This window comes from Pogoniulus pusillus, chromosome 2 (assembly GCF_015220805.1).
Source record: "Pogoniulus pusillus isolate bPogPus1 chromosome 2, bPogPus1.pri, whole genome shotgun sequence".
Classification (NCBI taxonomy): domain Eukaryota; kingdom Metazoa; phylum Chordata; class Aves; order Piciformes; family Lybiidae; genus Pogoniulus; species Pogoniulus pusillus.
Genome location: NC_087265.1, coordinates 10,648,695 through 10,672,829, shown reverse-complemented (window position 1 = coordinate 10,672,829; position 24,135 = coordinate 10,648,695). Strand labels below are relative to the sequence as shown.

Genomic DNA, 24,135 nt, shown 5'->3' with positions numbered 1-24,135 from the left:
TTCTCCTTAGCCATAACTGAGCCTTCTTTCCAAACTGTTTAATTCATAGTGAATTCTAGTATTTCTTCAGTTTCAAACTGTACAGTAAGTAGAAGACCTCAAAAAAATTTTCGACAGTAAGAAGCTAGAGGAAGTTGAGCAGAGGAGGGCAAAATACACCTAATGAACTCTTTACACATAACAGACACCAAGCGTTTACACAGCACTCGCTCCTCTGTAAACACATCAGAGAAAGTGCAGTAATTCATTCTCAAGATGAACCTTCAAATGAAAACAGTGTGAAACTCAACCAATGTTTTTACAGTTTTAACATTTGGATCTCATTTAGCCACAGATGTGGCATTGATAATGTAAAGGTATTTCCATACCCTTTAAAAATGTAATGTCTGGTGCTATCTGCCACCATAATTTTTGCTATTATTATGGTGCTAAGACCAAAAATGTACTATCTCCAGTTCATAATGAAAACTGGTGAAAACTATTTCTTTTCCACTTTGAGATGACTTCTGTCATAGGACAGATAAATTTTATGTCATCTGGGAACACACATAGTTACACTACTCTAAGAAATATGTTACTTGTGCAACACTACTCTGACCTTTCAGCATTCTAATACATGTCATTCCTTCCAAGCTCCTTTCTTTTATGACATTCATTGATAAGGCTACTTCCCTTCTAGATACCAATTAATGAACATGAAGTCTGAGTAACAGCCCTGCAAAGCAATGAAAAGGCTGACAGTTGATGTCAAAATGAGGGTGGAGTGTATTCTGAATGTCTGCCTAGTTTCCACATTCCCTATGGGATAATAAAGCAGTTAAAAAAGACAGCAGTGGAATGGCTACTCAATCAAATTACAGCATGTAGAAAAGGTCAAAGCAGTAGAGAACAATGATATAATTCAGAGATTATACAAGATATTAAAATTCTGATATGACAGTCTGTGAGAAAAAGAAAAAATAGGTAACAAGAACAGATAATGGCAAGACATTAATCCACTCCCATGACAAAATCTGTACCAAAATTACAAAGTGTACAACTGCAACCTTTGTTAAATCTTTGCTAAGACTTGCACAGCTTAATTTTGGACCTCACATATTGAAACCCTGTAAATGAGTTCTGCCTACATTTCATGGAACTTGGAGAAGAGATGAAGCTGAATGACACAAATTATGCTTCTAAGGATATACACATTTCCATCATATCAGTGCCTCCTGTTTCAACAGGTGATTCACGTGCCCGATATAAGCCTGGACAGATACAAGTTGAAAGCACACCTGAGTGTAAGAAATTATGTTAATTACATTATTATTATTACTACTACTACTAGTTATATTAGTATCCTGGGTTAGGGTGGATCCCTTCCCTGGCAGAATAAACTTAATACAACATGGAATTTTTATTTTTTTTAAAGTCAGGGGAAAATTAAATTGTATTTCTTATAGTTTAAATATAACAGCATAATAAGAAATGAACTACTAGAGAAATATAATAACTTTAACTAACATGGGAAAAGGGTCAAGTGGCGGCAAATCAGCAAAAGCAGCAGCAGCCAAAACAGCAACAGGGGAAGACAGCAGTGGGCACAGCTGAAGTGACAGAGGCAGCAAGGGGAAGGTACAAGCTGTGCTTCCTGACATAAAGCTCTTGATGCTCCAATGAAATGATATTAACTTATCCATTGGTGACATTATATGGCCTATCCCTAGAATGCTCACCTCCCCTCTCAGAGCTTCTACATCTATGTTTCTCTGTTCTGAGTATTTCTATGTCTGAGCTAGAAATCTAGCTCAAACAGCCACAATTGGTACCCTGGTAGAATCCACATTCCTTAGTCAAGATCAAGGATTTGCTATCCTAGAAGCAAAGTAAGATCTGGTCACTTTCACTCTAAGTGTTTACAGACCTAATGTTAAATACAACACGACAAAGGAGTGGAACGGATGGGTAGTAAAGACTGTAGAGACAACATAAATTCAAGGTCTCAACAGCCTGATCAAAAGACAGAAATCTGTAGGGAGGATGCCCCCTGCTTGAGCGAGCATTATCTCAAGCCTTTGATCACTCCAAATATTCTCATATCATTTATAGTCCTCATTTTTATAACTCAATGAATAATACCAACTACTCCAAACAGTGGCTCACCTTAACCATCATCATACAACGTATTTAGAATAAAATAGAATCAACCAGGTTGGAAGAGACCTCCAATATCATCCAGTCCAACCTAGCACCCAGCCCTAGCCAGTCAACTAGACCATGACTAAGTGCCTCATCCAGGCTTTTCTTGAACACCTCCAGGGACAGTGACTTCACCACCTCCCTGGGCAGCCCATTCCAATGCCAATCACTCTCTCTAGCAAGAACTTCCTCCGAACATCCAGCCTACACTTCTCCTGGCACAACTTCTGCCTGTGTCCCCTTGTTCTGTTGCTGGTTGCCTGGGAGAAGAGACCAACCCCCAAATATGTTGCATAACAATTAGAGGGGGGAAAAAAAATAGTGGCTGCTGCACATCATGGAAAAGACATTTGCAGAAACCAAGGCAAAGAGCAAATATTTTGCATAAGATCATTTCTTCAGCGTAGCACTGAAGGAAGCGGTGAGATGCAGAGGTAAATTTATCTGAAACTACTTCCATTTTTCATATAATTAAAATTCTCAGAATAGTTATCAAGGGAATACCTGAAGTCCAGCTTTTCATTAGCATTAAACCATGTACCTTTGTCTTAGACACAGCAGCAGCACTAAAGCTGTTTATAAAATTTTAAGTTGGAAAGGACATGAGCCACAAAGGGACACCTCCTTTCTGTCAGTGTGACAACCCTAATACAAATGTAGATTTTATGCTCCATTATCTTTGGCAATTAGAGGTCAGTTTGTACACACAGAAAGTGCACCTTCCGAGAGGTTTGAGTTCATGCTACTAGATCATGAAAACTTCCCTACAGGGGAAAAAAGTCAGGAGTATAACCATTAAAAGTACTGTGTTTGAAGATGTAACATGCTGGCTTTAGCATTTCTTTCCTGTCTATAGAGCCACAGCAGGTGAAATAATTATTTGTGTGTTTTACAGTCAAATCTCAGAAGCAGGATTTATTTTTCCAGACTTTCCACTTAGCCCATAAGATGAGATGAGCCAGCAGTGTGCTCCTGTGGCCAGGAGAGCCAATGTCATTCTGGGGTGTACTAAAAGGGGCATGGCTAGTAGGTCAAGAGAGGTTCTTCTGTCCCCTCTACTCTGCCCTAGTAAGGCCCCATCTGGAGTCCAGTTCTGGGCCCCCCAGTTCAAGAAGGATATAGAATTGCTGGAGAGAGTCTAGCACAGAGCCGCAAAGATAATTAAGGGAATGGAACATCTCTCTTATGAGGACAGACTGAGGGAGCTGGGGCTCTTTAGCCTGGAGAAGAGAAGACTGAGAGGTGATATCATCAATGTTTATAAAGGGTGAGTGCCAGAAGGATGGAGCTAGGCTCTGCTCGGTGATGCCTGATGACAGGACAAGGGGCAATGGGTGGAACCTGAGGTATAGGAAGTTTCATTTAAACATAAGGAGGAATTTTTTTCACTGTGAGGGTGACAGAACACTGGAACAGGCTGCCCAGGGGGGCTGTGGAGTCTCCCTCTCTGGAGGTATTCAAAACCTGCCTGGACATGTTCCTGTGTGATCTGTTATAGGTGATCCTGCTCTGGCAGAGGGCTGGACTGGATGATCTTTTGAGGTCCCTTCCAGCCCCTGACATTCTGTGATTTTGTGAGATTTATTTGCCCTTATTTATGGTCATCTTCTTTTGTGCATCAGAGTCAAATGAGCCTGCACAATAGCTCAAATGTTTAGGCTGGCAGAGTCTAAGCTAGACTCTGCTAAACACTAAACTTGGCCTTTAAAAAGATGTACCACTGTAGCATAATTAAATTATGTTTTCAGACTAAATATATGAATAACTTCTCAAGCATTTTACATTTTTTTTAACATTTGAAGCCTTTTTGCTTGTGTGGAACACAGAAGAGAGGTTAGGAACCTTTACTATAAAAACATCAAATCAAAGTAATTTGTTCTACTCTCCCAGCTTGCATCCCTAGTTAATAACAGTATTAGCTGCATATCATACTCTAGTAACTCGGGTCATAGTGGCAAAGAAATGAGTTAGAGAATAATGTAATTTAGCAACTGTTTAAACATAGTTTCACAAATTCACAGGATAATCCAGATTGGAGGGGATCCCAGGAGGTTATCTAGTCTGACCTCTTGCTCAGAGCAGGGCTAACTTCAAAGGTAGATGCACTTGCTGAGGACCTGAATGAAATATTTATGCATAGGTAGTACCCAGGACTTCATATTTTCAGGCTGCAATCTTAAGATCCCTGTTATGTTCTCTCTGGCCCCACAAATATTTCATGGTATGTTTTTGGGTTTGGTTTTTGGTTTTGTTTTTTTTCAGATAGTAACTCAGTCTCAAAAGCTACTGGGTTAAAAATGTTGCTCAGAGTCTGTTTCCTGGTTTGTGTTAGAAGAGGCTGAAGCTTTATTAGTATATCTACAGCAATTACATTTCACATTACTAAGAATATCAATAAAGCAATGCTGTAACAGCTCTCATCATGAAAAAGAAAAAAGATCAGCCCACCAAATGTAGAAGCCAACAAATTTATCAAATCAGACAGACAGACTCAGGTAAATTACAGTAGAAACACTGCATGAAGAAAAGTAAGAGTATTTACTTCAAAGCGGCTATGTATCTCTAGATAATCCCACCAATAAATTCAGAAGCAGGTATAGTTCTTTGACATATTTTCCCACATTCTCCTAAGAATGTAATGAAGTTGGCTACAATCTCATAAGTACAAAACAACATTAAATTTTGCAGCATATTAACATGAGGAAAAAAAACAATCCTTATCAATCCATTTAATCCAACACACATTCAAATGAATAAGCAGCTTTGCAACATGTACTGTAAGATTTTATTCCTGCAGCTCTCCAAGGAGCCTCATTCCAGGCCTTACGAGATCTGAAAACTCTACCTAATCAGGCTTGTTTGATGTTCACATCTCCATGCTTAAGCTGTTGACATCCTCATGCTTAAGCACCTCCAAAATGAATGTGCAGAGACCATAGTTTTGTACACTTCTTATTAAAGGTTCCTAATACAGTTATAAATGTTCTTACTGACTAAATCTCATAGTAAGAGCTACACCGCTCATGCAGTCAACTGTTTTCCTGTTGTTTGCAATGAACAGCCTTGAAGCTTCTTTCTTTCATCCTTGCCACTATTCTTTCTACTTTGAAGCTAGCACTATTCTGGAATAAAATAACTGTCACAATAAACACTCTTTTCTTTCTGGCAAATGAGAGCTTTGGTTCAAAACATATAAGGCTGTTGAAGTCAAAAGAGTTATGCCATGAATAAACTACCCTGGTGATGTTTTACAATTGGAAGTCATTACAACACAAGCTTTAGCTTGTGTCTGTGACAGAGTTTGTTGCAAAATGTTTCAGAGGGGACTCTCTTCACTGTCTTTTCCCATTCCATTTTAATAGTTTGATGTGTATGTCTTCAGGGGAAGACCTCTCTATTTGCAGTATCTTTGATTCAAAGATATTGTTATCTTCTTCACTTTGGAAGTACTGAAAACATAGTTTATTACTGGGAAGTCTGTGAGCTGAGCTGTGTCATATTTCCTAGCCAATATGCTAGGCAGAGAGCAACACTGAGCATCTGGTGTCTTTCACCACTAAAAGAAGAGAGAATGACCTTGCACAATAGAAGAGAAATAAACTTCCAGCATTAACTGAGCCAAATCTCCTGGGAGGCATGCAGTGGCATCATAATTCCTTTTCTACCACTGGTATTGATGTGTGCAGTGATGCAGAGAAAGGTAAAAAGAGAAGGTTCTGATCTAAAAGCACAAAAAGATGAGGACAAGCAATTATATGTACACTGCATTGTTTTAAATTCTATCACAAAAGAGCAATGGATAATTGTACACCATTCTGTGAAAATCACTGACTCTGGTCAGCTTAAGTCTTGAGAAGTGGTACTACAAGTAAAGGTCATAAATCACTGTATTTATGTCTCCAAAGAGATGGAATGGTGTCAGAAAGAAGGCATCTACTGTGATTTTACTTTCTTTTGCTATTTTGTGAGACCACAATATAGAGGAAAGCCAAGGTTGCCATATGACAATAAAACTACTCCATTATCTTTCGTTCAGCTCTGATAATCTTCCCACATACAAAGGCAGTCCAATTTAGGGTGTTGCTACAGAACAATATCCAAGGTACTTCAGGTTCTGCAAAAACTCCTGAAGGTTCATATCACATCCCACTCTAATATGCCTTAAATAAATTGGTTCCTTGACACTGAAATCAACTCATTTCTGGGACAAAACATAGTAACTTCATGAGACTGTATCAATTCAATAATACCAGCTGAGATCCTGGGGCCCAGGGCTGTCATATTTCAAATAAAATAGGTCTTCAGACACATCAATGACTGAGCATTGGCAGCCACAACTAGATATTTGGAACTGGCATGGGGCAATCTCAAGACAAGACCTTCTCTTCTGAATTCTCCATTCCTGGCATAGAGAATCTTTTATGTTGAGGCTCACCAAAAGTGTCAGAGACTACAGAATTCAGAGCTCAGGACAGCAAGAAACAGCCTGTGTTTGCACTGTATCTGGCCTGAGTCTTTCTATGCATGGAATCACACATATGGGAGTGCATCGATCAAAAATACACCAGAGAAACTTGGAGTTCACTCAGTACTAAGCCCCAGGCTTAAAGCCAGTTATATCTCATGCTGGATATCAGATTATAACTGACAGTAAATGATAAGAAATCAAATCAACACTTGTGGAGAGTCACGGAGAGATCTTCAATGATATGAAGCACCAAGAACTGTTTTTTGCATATTCTAAGAGAAAGGACCATTGAAACGGTGACAAATATTGTCATTGGAACTGAGGTTCAATATGGACTGAAGGATGATGTCATGTACCTGAACTGCAACAACTCAGGCAACACATAAACTGTATGTTGTTTGAAAACTCCCTTTTCAACACATTCAGCAGGACTATCAGGCTATGCATACATTAGAAAAGCAACTGAGGTAGCAGCTGCTTGAGATACAAATGTTAAGCTGGAGATGCTTAACATTTGTATGACACAGCAACCTCAAAACTAGTATCAGGAATTGTCTCCAAAGGGAACAAAGTTCATGGCTGAAACAAGTTTAGAGTGAAAGAAAATCAAATTGATTATCTTTTTTTGGGGAGAGGAGGTGTGGGGGGGAGGAACTACCACTGTCACCCAGAATATCCAGGGGTTTGTTTTTTATGGTTATGCACTTTATGGATAATTTTTAAAACGAGACATTAAACATATTCCAGCTACCTGGAACATCATTATTCTTACTCTTAACAGAGCTGTAGTTAAATAGTGTCCAAATATCAGTCAGGTGAACTCATTCTGCCAAATGACAGTAATAATCATTAATAAAGGAAACTTGCTAATGGTTTATAATTATCAAATTAAATGATACTGCACTGTACATTTTTCTCTTAGAAACTGATGGCTGTCAGAAAAGCATTCTCACAATGGTAACTATAGGAATGTGTATACTATTCCATGCACATCTTAAATCTCAAGTCTTTGGGACTCTGGGCTAGTGAAATCATGGAAAGACTCAATAGTAATCAGGTAGTGAGTCCTAAAAATAACAGATTTTTTTCTTTATTATTTACAGCATTTTATCATGACCCAGTTCCCTACATTTAATACAGCTTGGTACAAAGTTCCTCAGATCTGACACTTGGACGCTGTCACACTCCACCTGTCTCATACAGCCCTCTCCTGTTTTGCTGTGTAACGACTCTGAGCTTACTCCGAGATATATACAGACCTCTACAGGAAGACAGTTACTCATTACACGCAAAACAATTATTGACCACAGACCCAAAGGCAGAAAACAGTCCAATTTATAACTTACCTTGTCTGATGAATACCTTAATAAAAATGCATTGCACTGAATTACTTAAAGAGGCACAAGAGGAAAATTTAATTGTATGTTCCATAGACGCTAGAAGTCACAATTTTATTCTCTATAGCACTTGCTGTGCCTTCAGTTTGCAGAAGCTGAGCAATCAAAAATTCCTTGCATCACCCTTAATTGCCCCCATATCCAGTGTAGAAGTGCTTACACAGTAATTCTTCTGATACACGTTTTTAAAGTGCTGGTTTTCTCTTTTTTTTTTAAAGTAGTTAACATAGGCCACACATAATCATCTTAAGGTATTACCAACACTGCACTGTTCTTTTTCAGCACTTTAACCTTCTGTCATGGCATTTATCTATGTAGAATCACAGAATCAGCCAGGTTGGAAGAGACCTCCAAGATCATCCAGTCCAACCTAGCACCCAGCCCTAGCCAGTCAACTAGACCATGGCACTAAGTGCCTCAGCCAGGCTTTTCTTGAACACCTTCAGGGACAGTGCCTCCACCACCTCCCTGGGCAGCCCATTCCAATGCCAATCACTCTCTCTGGCAAGAACTTCCTCCTAACATCCAGCCTAGACCTCCCCCAGCACAACTTCAGACTGTGTCCCCTCGTTCTGTTAGTGGTTGTCTGGGAGAAGAGACCAACACCCACCTGGCTATAGCCTCCCTTCAGGTAGTTGTAGACAGCAATGAGGTCCCCCCTGAGCCTCCACTTCTCCAGGCTAAACAACCCCAGCTCCCTCAGCCTCTCCTCATAGGGTTTGTGTTTCAGGCCCCTCACCAGCTTTGTTGCCCTTTTCTGGACACCTTCCAGCACCCCAACATCTCTCTTGAATTGAGGAGCCCAGAACTGAACACAGTACTCAAGGTGTGGCCTGACCAGTGCTGAGTACAGGGGAAAAATAACCTCCCTTGTCCTACTGGCCACACTGTTCCTGATACAGGCCAGGATGCCATTGGCTCTCTTGGCCACCTGGGCACACTGTTGGCTCATCTTCAGCCTACTATTTCACTATCTACGTAATTGCAGAGAAGATCTCTTTTTAGATCACTAAATCTTTGTTTCTTTAACTGCCTTCATTCAGACATTTTCAATGGACAGATAAATACAGCAGAAAGAGCAAATTTAGTCTAAAAGAATTGGATACATTCCTTAACATAAGAACAGTAGGTGAAATACCAGAAAAGTTAACTCCTTGCTCTTTTTCCAGTCTATATCATTCTATACAGAACACTTAAATGCGCCACAGAAGGTTAAATGGTGACCATACAAACGTAACTTTTTATAGCAGTATCATCTGTGTTAAACTAATTTGAAGTCATAGACCCCTTTTTGGTGCATCAGTGAGTTTTACTATGACGATGATATGATAACCTGAGTTATTAGAAAAAGCAATTTCCCAGTTATTGTATCAAAAGGCTGTAATTACTTTTTCAATAACGTGAGAACTATTAGAATGGCAAAAGGGAAATAAATTCACTTTATACCCTACACTCAATTAAACTATCATAGCAAGAAGGCAAAGAATTAAGGTAATTTGAGGGCAGGAATGAGATTTTGCATAACAAAGTGACTAAACTTTTTGGAAACGCACTGAAATCAAACATAAGAGCAGTATAACTGTACCAACAGCTCCTGAGGCCCTCTGTAAAAAGTATGCCTATTTTTATAGTACAGCATGTGGAACTGTCACAAAGAATACACAGAGGTGTGCATCAGGCACAGTCTTCTCTGCTAATCTTGTGTGCTGTAGACTCATAAATGGGGGTATCACAAATAAAGATACATTCCTATCACTAAAAAAGTTACAGATAGATATAGACAGACAGCTAACCAACCTTTTAGGGACCTGCCATGAGGCTGAAGTACATTTTTGTATGATCACACTGAGCCATTGAACATTGTACGCCGCGTGTGCAATACATACAGTTTCCAGGAGTTTCTTTTCTTAAATGGAAATTCAGAATGAGAAGCCTGCTTATGAAATTCCTTTTCTCATACTTTGAAGCAGTCCAAATATTTAGTAGACAGACCTTTTTAATGCTGTTTCTTTCATCTTTAGGAATGAATCATTTTTTAAATTAAGCACACTTCTATCGCTTTACACATAGGTTTAAGGTTGCTTATGGTAAACACTCGCCCTAATTTCACTCCAGTAATCTCAAAGAAATCAAGGCCAGCAAAGAATTTTAAACTTCAGGCATAGAAGTTTTCATGATGCTACAACAGAAAGAAGAAAAAAAAGGCAGTAGTAAATTCTGGAAAATGAGAGCGCTTCCTATGTTTGCCTCTCACATACCAGCTCTGAATCAAGAGATCTGTGTGACCTTTTTACCAACCACTTGCCATGATTTTCACAGAGGAAAAACAAACGAAAATCCAAGCAAGCAAAAAGTTAAAGACACAGAGCAGAACATACGGACTGCAGGAACCCACTGGGGTCGGACAGTGAAGGAAGACCGATGTAATCTAACAGTTCAAACACGCTCTTAATCACCTTCTATTCTGTGAAGAATGACAGGTAAGTACAGAGAGCCTCCTCTTGTCTTATCTAAATTGAATAAGTGCTTACCTCTCTTTGGATTATAGAAGGGCTACTGGGAGTCTAGACTCTTAACTTCGAGACCTCAGGTAAGTGCCTGCAGTAAGGTGAAATGAAAACAAACCTTAAGTTTCTTATTAATGAGGAAAACAAAACCCCTAATTTTGGTTCATTTGGTGTTCCAAATTCATTCAGTACCAGCTTCCATGAAGCTCCTATTTATAACTCTGTCAAGTTCTGCACTGAGGTTTTGCAGTTTTCATTTTCTAAATGTTTATGTTGTTTTACAGATCACAACAAAAAAACCCAAATACTTTAAGTAACATTTTTGTAACAACATGAACTTAGCCAGCACCTACCCCATGTAACATTAGAAGAGAACTGATCAGTCCTGAGTTCTGACCGAAGTGAGCAAGATTGTAGCAAGGAGACTGTGTAAACTGTGACCTTCCTACATCCAAACCAGAGCATTCAGTCTCTTCCAATTCAGAGAACATTGGTCATTATAATTTGTTAACCAACAGAAAAAAGGAATCTAAGTTCTAGCCATGTTGAGCAACTAATACGCAGCACAGCTAATCTACAAAAGGTAAGGGCAGTGTTTAGTATGTTTAATATCTTCAGGCTTTAGTATCTGAGGGTTTGCATGAGCCAAGTTTAACTATGGTACTTTAGTACCTAAGGTTCACAATTTGCACATACTTCTTTCTTTTATTGTTCAGCTCCTTCATCAGAAGCACTGAAATGAGCTAATGAGTCTTACCACATTATGGCCTCAGAGGTGTTATGTAGCAGAGTATTTCACATATTAGTGCTCCATAGCTAGCTTGACATTTAACAGTAACCAAGTACCTTTTCCATTTTGTGAGACTGACATAAGAACTACCTTCAAATCTCTAGAAGATGTAGGAAAAAAAAAATCTAACTTTTAGAATATTTGGAATTAGTGTAATGCAAGCAATTAAGATAACCTTCAAGCTTTTTTAGTGGAAGAACAACCCAGTAAGAGTTTTCAGGCTAAAATTTTACAGTTTATCAAGTACACTGTTTCAGAAGTGAATGTGAAGCATTCAAAGGGTAAATCCAAAGCTGACATTTATTATCTCTGGGTGAACGAGGATGAACACAGAGCATTTCCATCATAAAGTTAACTTAGCCACCTTTATGCATTTGTTAACTTTTATTTTGGCTTACATTCTCAAAAGTTTTACATAACAAAATGTCCACCTCCTAAAGCATGAGGTTAGAAAAATTAATGTCTCCTAGAGAAGATTAATAGCATTTTGCACCCATATCTAGCTAATGAACTAATGTTTCATTATACAATACTTTCCTCAAAAGACTAGATGCTAGCTCCCCATCACATCAGTTTCACATAACCTTTTTTAAGAGTCAGAGCAGAATCAGACTAAAAGCTTTTGGTTTTGTTCTTTTTTTCATAGTAATTTTCACTTACTTGCCTTTGCATCTGAGCTTACTAATAGGATGGTCAGTTATTCCAATCATGATTATTTAGTGTAATCAGATGTCTGAGCTGCTCATATCATTCTTTCATTGATCCCTTCAAATACTAATTTCCATTTAAGATGTCACTGCTCACATCTCCTCTGGAAAGTGGCACTGGGCTAGTCAGATGCTGAAACTGTATCCTTTACTCATCACCTTCCACATTTTCTGATAAAAATCTAGGTTTTGGTTATTTTTATAGATGTTAAATGCTGAAGGGTTCACATTTCAGTATTTAAGAAACAAAGCATAAACCAAGTAGGTTTAATACAGCCATGGATAACAGTGACTATCTCACTCCCTCATCTTTATCCATATCTATCATTACTGTACACATTTATGTCAGCTTTCAGATTGAACACAAAATCCCAGTGCAAAAGAAAAAAAATAATTAAAAAAAAAAAGGACTTTACAGCCCTAGGGAAGTGTAGGAGTTGCATTTCTTTGATGCTTTGATCAGAATCAAACATCACAGGCTGTACAGAATGCAAGGAAGATGTTTTGGCCAAAAAGATCATATTCAAAACTAGAAATGACACTGCAAGAGATGCTTTCTTCCCCATAATATTCAACAGCTCTGAAAAGTCATTCTTGGAAGAAGAAAGCCTCTGGTGAAGCAGCAGTGCATTTTAGTTCTCAGAAGAACTACTACTCAGAAGAAATACTACTGGTAGTACCAGAAATATTACCTCCTTATTTCTCTGATTACTGTGCCCATAGCACACTCAGGCAGTTGAACCAAGCTTTCTTGATTTACTATTTCACTGAAGAGAACATTTTACCTAAAGTAGATACTAAAATCCTAGTACTGAAACTACACCATGCAGAAAAATCTCCATGTTCATTTGATACAGATAAAACAATTAAATATTTACTGTTCTTCATTTCCTGCTTATCACTAAGGCCTAACATAATGCTTCAAACATTATTTTTTGTTTAAAACCTACCATTATCCTTTAAGATGCTGAATTTTATTCACCACCATAACATTACCCAAAACCCTATCCAATACACTCTAAGTCATAAATCAATCTATTTCTAGTTTTTCTTTTTTTTTCCTCCTGTATTTTAAATTATTAATTTTATTGATTGCAATTAAAATTGTTCTGAATTTCTCTGGGGAAAAAAGAAAAGGAATAATCAAAAATCTCTCCTAATGTAAGGTTGAAAAGTTCACCCAATTCCTACAATATGAATAGACACATTACTATTATAACTTACGTAGCCCTGTGTTACAGAGAACGATGAGAGAAACCATCTCTGTACTGTTTGAGGTGATACAGACTGGGCTATTTTATTCAACATTTGATTGTAAGTGAAGACATTTCACCTGGCTCTATTTAAGGCAATCTTTCTCCAGCTTCTTCTCCTTGTATATGCAAAGGAATTGAGAAGCAGACCTGAGCAGAAAGTAATTATCTCCAGTGAAGATAAATATCCAAGAAGATGGAATTGTGTAGATTAGTTAATAGATGTTGGCTGGTTTCCCACTAAGTATCTAGATCTTTTACTAAGTACCTAGATCTTTGCAAGTCTCTTTCCTGGGCTAACTCTTCTTGACTGTATTACTGAAACTGTAGGCAACTCAGATCAAAGACACCTGAGAGCTCAGCACTGCAACTCTGAGCAAGCCTCCTTGGGGATCTACGAGCCTTGATACTCAAAGCCTACTGATGTAGTAAATAATCTATATTTAAATCCAAAAAATACTTGAATCTGCTGAATAATTTACTTTAGGAGTTTTAAGTAGTTCATGAGTCCAGTGAAAAACAGAAGGTTAACTCCTTGAAGCTTATTTCCCACATTCAACTCTGAAGAGTTGACTCTGAAAAGTCGATGTCAAAGGACAGAATTCAATATTAACATTGCTCTGAAGTTGTGCCAAAGGAAGTGAGATTGTGTTACTTTTGTGGGATTAAATTGAATCAAGATTAGATTTTTCAATTTGTCATATGCTCATTTATGCACTGAGGTACAGGTGACATCACAGAGGGTGTAATATAATGCTTACTGAATCAGCTTTTAAATTGTAAATCTTGTCTCATGATATACAATGAAGCTACAAACAGTCAGTCATCTTTATCAAGTCAACTGTTATTATGGGGATGGGACATCCTCAGAGGATTCCTGTAAGTCAATTTGAAAGCAGTGGCAGTGGCAGGGACCTGATGAGCAAAACAATAAGCTAGAGCCAGACATGTTCCTTTGCAGTGGAAATCCCCGGAGACAAGCCTCCATCTACATTCTAGAAGTGACTGATGAACAATACCTGAATCAAACATTCTGTCATAAGTCTTCATATTTATTTCATATGTTACTATTATCCCAACTCACCTAACAAACATATTCCAAATTTCCAGGGATCAATTGGTTATATTTATTGCACATAAAGCTGACTTTTTAATGGAAGTTTAACAGTTCTGGAACTCATTGCCTTTCTAATTCCTCTTTTGAATTTTCCTAAGCAAAAGGAGCTGGCAAAGGCCATTTCCTAACCACAATTACAGTTTGTTTAGCAAGCATTTGGGCAGAAATGCACATTTGGTGTATCTGAAATGCTATAAAAACTTCCCTCTGCAATCATGCATTTTCATTTTATATTGTAACCATGGATTACTGCTGAAAGCAATCATGATACGGGACTGCGGAGTAAGAAATAACTCTTTCACGCAGCAGCACAGTGCAGCAGTGCAATGAAATGCTGATTGATATTTTGAGGACAATGCTGCTAAGTGCAACAGAGAAGCTGAAAAGTAAATTTTACCAGAGGAATTTGCACAGAGTCCCTACATAATCCTAGAAAAAACTAAAGGGATGGGGTTTCTAGGAAATATTCCAGAAAATACATATTTTATACAGTCTTCAGCAGGTGAAAAATGCACATTTTCTACCGTCTACAGATCTTAGCTTTTTGGGGGTTCTGTTTGTTTGTTTTTAACTAGCTTCAACTTGAATTTATGCTATGGAAACATATGTAGGTGCTACTGAAAGGTTTGACTACACATTTGTGGCTCTGATGAAATACCATCCTCACTCTCTATATTTTATATAGAATACAGAAAGACAAAGTCCTGCTGCAAAAAGGCACTTTTTAAACTGCTTCCACTATGGCAGATGACTCAACTAAAGTAGGTATGTCTTCTGGGTGCATCCAAAATCCACGTATTCCTTCAAAGCATATTAATCTTTGAGGGTTCACTTTTCTTATCAAGGTTTTCATTGAAACATCAGTTAGCACTGAAACATCCCTGGAGGTGTTTAAGGCCAGGCTGGATGAGGCTCTGGCCAGCTTGATCTAGGGTAGGGTGTCCCCGCCCATGGCAGGGGGGTTGGAACTAGATGATCCTTGTGGTCACTTCCAACCCTGACTGATTCTATGATTTTACATGTATGCCTTACTTCATAAATATTCATGATAAGCCTTTTTCAACCACAGGACATGACTGGAGCCATAACTGTTCAAGCACCAAAGACAACTTCAATAGCTTTTCATTTTGATGTGATACTTATTGCTTACACATTACTCATATATATTACATAGCTGTACTTAAATGACAGGCTGTGGCAAGCTTACAGATACAGACTCAAGGCATCAGCATGTGCCAATTCAGAGATTCCATCTTGCTTCACGTGGTCCTACATGTACTCTAGCTATACTAGGCATTATAAAATTAACTCAGCACTGTAAAATACTGTCACTCACAACAAAGGGCTAGGGGGTTGCAGTTATTGAGCCCATATATATATATATATATAAAACACAACAAACCACAAATTCTGGGAAATTGCATCAGTTTTAACTGCCAACAAAGTAAACTAGTTTCCTATGCAGCAGCTCCTTTGGGACACTTCACTCCAGTAAGTTCCAAAAAGCAGAAATGGATTTTGTCCCATTCAACATAAATTGCCCAGCACAAACTGGAATACAAAGTAGCTCACCCTCTTTCTCATTATGTGTCCTGTGGGAAATGTGGTGAATTTGTGATTTATTATCTGATTGCCCAGGATACCTATCAGGTAGCTGGACCTTGACTCATACACAGCAAGATTGCTGAGAAATCAAAACCAGAGTCCACATTTAAAGTAATAATGCAGCTTTTTTAATTGGATTTTTTTTTTTCTTAATAAGAGATTAACTTCATGGTAAGTCAAGGGGGAAGGAAAAAAAGAAACTTAATTAGTCCTGAATAGCTCAACTAAAGTTGTGTTTGCTGTTTTGCTTTGTAAGTTGAACATATTCTACACCAGTGCTCAGTACACAAACATAGAATCATAATCAACCAGGGTGGAAGACACCTCCAAGATCATCCAGTCCAACCTAGCACCCAGCCCTGTCCAATCAACAAGACCATGGCACTAAGTGCCTCAGCCAGGCTTTTTTTGAACATCTCCAGGGACAGCAATTCCACCACCTCCCTGGAACAGGGCAGCCCATTCCAATGCCAATCACTCTCTCTGGCAAGAACTTCCTCCTAACATCCAGCCTACACCTGGCACAACTTGAGACTGTGTCCCTTGATCTGTTGCTGGTTGCCTGGGAGAAGAGACTGACCCCCACCTGGCTACAGCCTCCCTTCAGGCAGTTGTAGACAGCAATGAGGTCACCCCTGAGCCTCCTCTTCTCCAGGCTAACCAACCCCAGCTCCCTCAGCCTCTCCTCACAGGGCTATGTTCCAGGCCTCTCACCAGCATTTGTAAGGTTATATTCCTAACATCTACTTTTCCAGATAACAATAGATGCATAGAGTAACTTACAAAAGAAATAGTAATTCTAATTTAAGAAGCAGAAGGGAACAATAATTTTACAGCAAAACTGAAACACAGTTACTGTGCTGCAACTCCAGTGAACTGCAGACATTTTAGATTCTTGCCATTCTGGTGGAGCAGCATCTAGCTAAATTTATTACAACAGGTGACACAAGAAGTGTTTGAAGTCACTGGGGCTTTGTGCATTACTAAGCTCAAAAGCAAAATGGGCATCCACTACCCACAATGTAATTTCAAATTGAATTTACCATACAGTGGCAGGTATCTATCATTTCAAACAATTTAAGGCCACAGTTACCATCCATTCTGCTTCGAGAGCAAGAATGCTTGCCTCCACTGACTTAGTTTGTCACTGTGAACAAATGCAACTCATCAACATCAAGGCCATATAAGGCAATTGAAATTCTCTTTCTTATCCTGGAAATGAACAGCTCTAGAATATTTGTAAGTTTATTATTTCTATTTCACATATGCACTAATTTAAATAGACACATATTGAAATAGAATGTGAAAATAATATTTAAAACAGCTGCCCACATTAACTTCAGGCTTTTGATTAAGGTATCCAAGTTCTTTAGACATGAAATGAGAGACACAGGCCTCAGCAAGTCAGTTCAGAAGTCCACCTCACTCCTCCTCCTCTGGTATGTATTACATAAATGGTCCCATGGAGACCAAACTGTCCTGAGAGTTACAAGATCTCTAAATTTACACTGCTGAAGAAGTGATTGAAGTTGACTGATTTAGGGGCTGAATAGCTACATTGATTCAGGGGCTCATACATTGGATAAATCCACTCTGTTTCAGTGTAGAAACATTGACTGCTGCAAAATTCAGCATTTACTGCACAATTCTGAATTGGAAGTAAAAGAAGTCAACTGTTTGGGCATTTATTTCAATCCCTAGTAACTGAAAGATAAATAAATACATAATTGAACCCAGGTACGTCCACACAGACACCCAAGAGTGAACACAGCTCTATGATGCTCAGAAAAGTTGATAGAGGATTTTGTTTATATCTGCTTGTGAAGCATTCACATACCTATTGGAGCATAACACGAGGCACACACAGGCATTCCACCAGCTACAAATTACAAAGTTGCAACTGAATTCTTTGTGTCTGAGGGATTTTCTCCCTTCCTTAGGTGGCAAAAAAAACAAAATCTCTGTTTTTCAATTGCAAGATTCACAGTGATGAGCCTGAAAAGGCCAGAGCAGCATCCAAAGGCATCTTAAGATTTGAAAACAGCATGTTTAAGTGACATGAGTATTTAAGAGCTTGGAAGGAAACAAAAGCCAAAACCAAACAGATACTTCAAGCACAGTCATGACAAATACATGGAAATACAAACCTTTTTAAGTTAAATTAAGTAGCATCCACAACTTTTGTTTTCACTGCAAAAAGACTTAATGAGAGAGCTTAACTTAGAGAAAACAATTTCAAATAGCATTCCAGAAAGCAACCTGCACCAACAGCAGATCTTTGTCTCTCACACCAAGCAGAGCCTTAGGAAACACAAAAAACCACTTTTTCCCTTCAATTATGCAGCAAGGTCTCTTTTGCAGGGTCGGTTTCAGAATAAAACTTGACATATATGCAGGTGGTACAGAGACTATTGTCCTGATTTATACATACACACCCTCTCCCCAATCAAGTGAGTGTTACAAGTGTTAGGACCTTCTGTTATTTCACTAGAGAAAAAAAACCCTGAATCCTCACTTACAAGGAATAGTCAGCAGATAACTGTTTAGAAATCAGTATTACCAGGTTGTAGTTGAAAATTCCTTATGATGAGAAAATTTCATGGGTCCTTGCTAATACATACTGAAGGACTGACAGATTTGGACTCCACTTTCCCTTAAAATAATTGTATCTTTAAAATATCTTGCTTGCACCAATGGCAATGGTCACTACCTACAAAAACTCTCCAATTTACCTTACTTGCCAGGCATATCAGACCATACATTTCTTTAACTCAGTCCTAACTGAGGTCTTTGGGTCATTGCCGAGGGAGTCAGCTATTCTTATGTGAGGCCACTCAGTGTTTGAGATACACAATCCTTTACTGCAAGATTATCTCTGTAGGTATACAAACATATTCTTGAACAGGAGACCATATGGTAATCATCAGTCCCAAGTCCCCCTGGCTGATAATATCAAGTACAGTAACCTAAGTGGTGATACTTTGCTCTTGGTTTCTGAGAAGGCAACCATCTTTTCTTCCTGAAGTACCATCTCAAATCAGGGATGAACTGTGTTGCAAAAGTTGGCATAGCCAGAGCAGCTTTAAACTCAGTAATTCCAGTATTGACCTGCACTTCATCTTGAGACAGCTTTTGGAGAAAATAACTGTATTTCATAAGCTCTGCACACCACAGTTTATAGATTTCTGGCAGGCCTCTGATTCAGTGAACAACTGAAGGCAGCTGATCGGGTGTCCTTCAAAGTAAATCGTTATTGACAGAAGAGCTCTAAAAGGGGCTGGAGAGCTGTGTTAGCATTGGCAGCATGGTAGGTTACTTCTATAGCCCTGTCTCCTCTGTTGCATTTGCACACATGCACAAAGAAAAGACTTCATTATCAAAAACTTTAGACATGGAGTAATCCTTTGCCATAAAGCAGCCTACAACTCCAAAGTGTGAGCAGCTCAGTAATAAGATCAAAGTAGTAACATTTGAATCCAGATTATGAAAACACAACTAAGATTACTCAATGATTATTCACTCCAAAAGGTTTCTGCTGACAAATTTAAAACACTGGATCTCTGATCACCAGTTTAATTCTTAGCTTACTCCATAATTCACTTTTGATAGATCCAGTTCTGTCTCTATGATACAAAGATGCTCTAAAGAAGGATAGCTCCTCCTTTGGGAATAATCAGGACATGCCACTTAGCTTCAGCAATCAATCCCCAACCCTCTTCGATTTAGCTGTACAAACGCAGCAGAAGAGAGCAGGTAAGACTTGTTGAAGGCAATAGGCTCTTATATAGAAACTGATGGTATCATGTTTGAATCTCATCACTGTCTGTTCTGGATAACATGACATTGATAACATGATGCCAAACTAATCCCATGCTAGAGCTCTACCTACAATTTTATTACCAAAATGGAGCTGCTCGGGAGCAATGAAGAACTGAACTCATACATTTGTTTCTGACTATCTAGTAAAATGAAGATAAGCAGTGAGACTATGAAGGCTATTGATTAGCTTCATGGAGTGATGACAGCTGAGAGTGGCTCTTGTTCAGTTTTGGTGACTCAGATGCAGAAATATCCTGTTCAATACATTCTCACTAAGGAATAACACTTCAGCATCCCACTGCATTGTTGCTAGAAGGCTTAGTGAAAAACTAATATTACTATGAATTATGTGTAGCTGAATCATTGAATAATCTACATAATTAAGATTTTCTAAGAGTTTTGTAATTTATAACCATTGGTGTGTCCCATTTAATACAACCATGATAAAACTAAGGGTTGTGTTAGGTCAGTTTTAGACCTAAATCTCCAATGTCTTATTTACAATGGGCAGGATTAAAATATATTGAAAATCCACCTAATGGATTTTACAGATATTAGATTAATTCTACTTTATACTGATTTTGAACACTATTTATATAGGCATAGGCAATATACTGCTCACTCTGTAACCCATTATATGGAATAATACAAATAACATTCAGAAATCATTAGAAGTTTTTAAAAAAACAACTTATGTTTATTTGGGGTTTCAAATAAAATTTGTCTATGAGCATTAAAAACAATCTTTTCCTTCCAAATGAAGTGATATTACTACTGCTTTTAGCTATACATTTACCTCAAATAACTGCAGTAATGCTCAGCTGGACATTTCACTTCCTGTTTGAGAGTGCCTATTACTCTCTTCCTCTATTCACTCTGCTAGTTTTAAATTTAATCTCTTACATTCATAGAATTATGGAATGGTTTGGGTTGGAAGGGACCTCTAAAGAACATCTAGTCCAACCCCTTCTGCAGTCGGCAGGAACATCCTTAACTAGATCAGGTTGCCAAGAGTCCTCTCAAGCCTCACCTTGAATGTGGAAGGGGCCTCAACCAGCCCACTGGGCAACCTGTTCCAGTGTTCTAACACCCTGATGGTAAAGAATCTGTTCCTAACATCTAGTTCAAACCTACTCTTCTATAGTTTGAAGCCATTGCCCCTTGTCCTATCACCACATGCCTCTGTAAAAAGTCTCTCCCCATTCTTCTAATTGGCCTCCTTTAGGTACTGGATGGTCACTATTAGCTTTCCACAGAGCCTCCTCTAATCCAGGCTGAACAACACCAGCTCCCTCATCCTCTATTCAGGTCCAAATATCTTGGATTGTTGAGATCTTTTGAAAAAAGTCTGTTCCACATTTTTGGAGGAAGCAAACCATTTAAGCCAGATTAGGAAAAGAGCTCTCTTGAATTAAATGGTCAGAAAGAAACAGACAAAGCGTTGGAACAATGTAAAAGTTATTCTCAATAGCCAAAACTACAACTGTAAACAAAATAAAACATGCAAAGAGCATCATGCTAACGAGTAACTGAGTGACAGCCATTGTGCTTTGTTCCCAAAATCTCAACTCCATTCCAAGTGACATCAAGTCTTTTCCAATTACTTTAGCCAGTCTAGTGAAGTCTGTCATATCACTTCTTACACAGATTTTTCCATCTAGCTCTATGGTGCCTTTATTTTTGTTCTATTTTACAAAATTGTTTACTATCTATTATATTCAATCTCACTTTTTTTTTTAATTTTAGTATAAAATACATTTTTATATGCTGCTTAATACATTAGAATAATTCTAACTCTAATATTATATCATTTGTTCTTTAACAAACTACTTATCTATACACATTCTGTGAAATATCATTTAACTAGGCATAATTCTCACTCAAGGCCCCAAGTTCAAACAAAGCTAAATTAATAATAAGCACTACCTGAAATTTATCTAAAATTAAGATTGGTAATTCAAGCAGAATCATAATTGGAAAGAGCATTTAAGATTACTCTTAAGATAAAAATTAATACACGTTAACGTAAGGAAAGTTAATGACAATTTAGATGCTTGAGCGTGTCCAGAGAAGGGCGATGAGGCTGGTGAGAGGCCTTGAGCACAGCCCTACGAGGAGAGGCTGAGGGAGCTGGGATTGTTTAGCCTGGAGAAGAGGAGGCTCAGGGGTGACCTTATTGCTGTCTACAACTACCTGAAGGGTGGTTGTGGCCAGGGGGAGCTTGCTCTCTTCTCTCAGGTGGCCAGCACCAGAACAAGAGGACACAGCCTCAGGCTGCGCCAGGGGAGATTTAGGCTGGAGGTGAGGAGAAAGTTCTTCACTGAGAGAGTCATTGGACACTGGAATGGGCTGCCCGGGGAGGTGGTGGAGTCGCTGTCCCTGGGGCAGTTCAAGGAGGATTGGATGTGGCACTTGGTGCCATGGTCTAGCCTTGGGCTCTGTGGTAAAGGGTTGGACTTGATGATCTGTGAGGTCTCTTCCAACCTTGGTGATACTGTGGTAATTTAAACCCCTACTGCATGCTAGTATTCATGTTCTTTGATAGTTGATTAAATATGCCAATCCACGGGCCAATTTCTGAGATCATGATTCAGGAAACAATGAAGACTTCAAGCTGTGGGCAAATGATTTAATAACCAAACAATTCTCTTAGCAAGATCTGCATGTGCATTTAGATCTATAAATTATCAATAAAGAGGTGAAGTAATTTTTTTTTGTAGGTACTGCCTTGGCTGACACACCACAAACGAAATCAAATCCCAGCAGCCTGTTCCAGTGAATTCTTGGGGACAGGGAACACTCTTGCACATTGGTACCCTGCTATGGGTACAGTTTCAATATTTTATTATAGCTTAAACATTAAAACCATAACGAGAAAGGTACACTGGAAACCACAATACCTATGGCTCACATGCAACAGCCACAGGGAGAAACTACAACGCTGAATAAGACATGATGAACAGTCCTGAGTAGCTCTGTTGATCAAAGGGCAGGCTATGCTCACCCTATCCCACTGGCCAGCAGAGCTCCTGAGATGTGTAGATAGCAGAGCTGGTCAGCTGCTATCTCAGAAGGTAGGCATCCCCACTGGGAAGCGCACCCTCATGGTGGTAAGACTGGTGCCACTCCAGCTCCCCTACCTATGCTCTTCTCAGTTTAGATGTGTTCAGAATTCTGTGACATGTGTCCAGTGGTCCCAGAAGGCTGAACCAAGCTCCTCTCTTCTTTCACTATTTGTTACATAATGACTTTCCCTACTGCCCATGCGCATTGCTGGCTTCAGTGGTCACATGAACCCCTAGCAAGGGGAGCCTTCATCATTCTTCTGTTCACTCTGCAGCTGATCACCATCTGCAGAGCCTTTGAAGGTCACTGCTGGCTCCACATACCATTTAGCCAACACTGCATTCCAGCCTCTGATTACAGGGATGGTACTTGGAAACTCTGTTTATCACTAGAGAGCTCAAAGACCCCGTAGCTCTCAGGTCTTATGCTCTGGTAACCTGGCAACTATTTGGCCTGTTGTCTACTTGTGGTCAGACACATACCAACTCTTTCCTCTTACACAGCCCAAAAGCATGTCCTGGCATAGGCAAAGCTTTCTAATTAGGGAATATTTTCCTTAAGGATGAGATACGAAATTGAAACAGAGCTCAGCTCTTAGGCCATATACTTTCTTTGTTGAGAGTGCACTTGTGCATGAGCACCAGTGGGCTACAGTAATTCAAACCCTGGAGTAAATCCACATATAACAGCCATCTCCTTGCCTGCAACAGCTAGAGAAAATTCACACTTTCTCAGTCAGAAATCCTTTGCATATTCTGCTAATCAGAAACACCTTCAGGGATGTGAGGGAGGAGAGGGAGAACCCAAGGCACTATGCTCCATTCTGCACTAAGGAACAAACATATTTAAGCCTTCCTTGGAAAGACAAAAGAAATAATTTATTAACAAATGAAGTGTTTTGTTTACTGATAAATAATTCTGTCTCAGAGACTGAATTCTGATGCCTGAGGCATTGCAGCAAAAAAAGCCTAGAAACTCTGATTTATTACCTTGGAGCAATCTGACCCTACAGGCAGTTGACTAAGCCAGCTGCAGGTATAGAAGGCAAATGCCATATGGAGAATAGGTACCTCAGTTCATAAAAGAAGGGAATGATCATCCAGATGCACATCCACTAATACGACACTAATTTACACTAATTTCTGACACAGAATTTGGAAAGCATTTTAAAGGAATGTGCAATGGAAGACAAGAAAGTAAACATTTAGTAAGTGTGGATTTACCA

At 38.9% G+C, this 24,135-nt stretch overlaps 1 protein-coding gene across 3 annotated transcripts in view; it reads right to left on the bottom strand.

Moving 5' to 3' along the window:
• DPP10 (dipeptidyl peptidase like 10) overlaps window positions 1-24,135 on the bottom strand; it is a 665,816-nt gene that overhangs the window by 499,505 nt on the left and 142,176 nt on the right. The window contains exon 2 of one of the 3 annotated variants that reach the window (XM_064156292.1): window positions 10,578-10,644. The exons of the other annotated variants lie outside the window; for them this stretch is intronic. The gene's annotated coding sequence lies outside the window, so the exon portion shown is untranslated. The remainder of the gene's footprint in view (window positions 1-10,577; window positions 10,645-24,135) is intronic. 3 annotated transcript variants of the gene reach the window in all.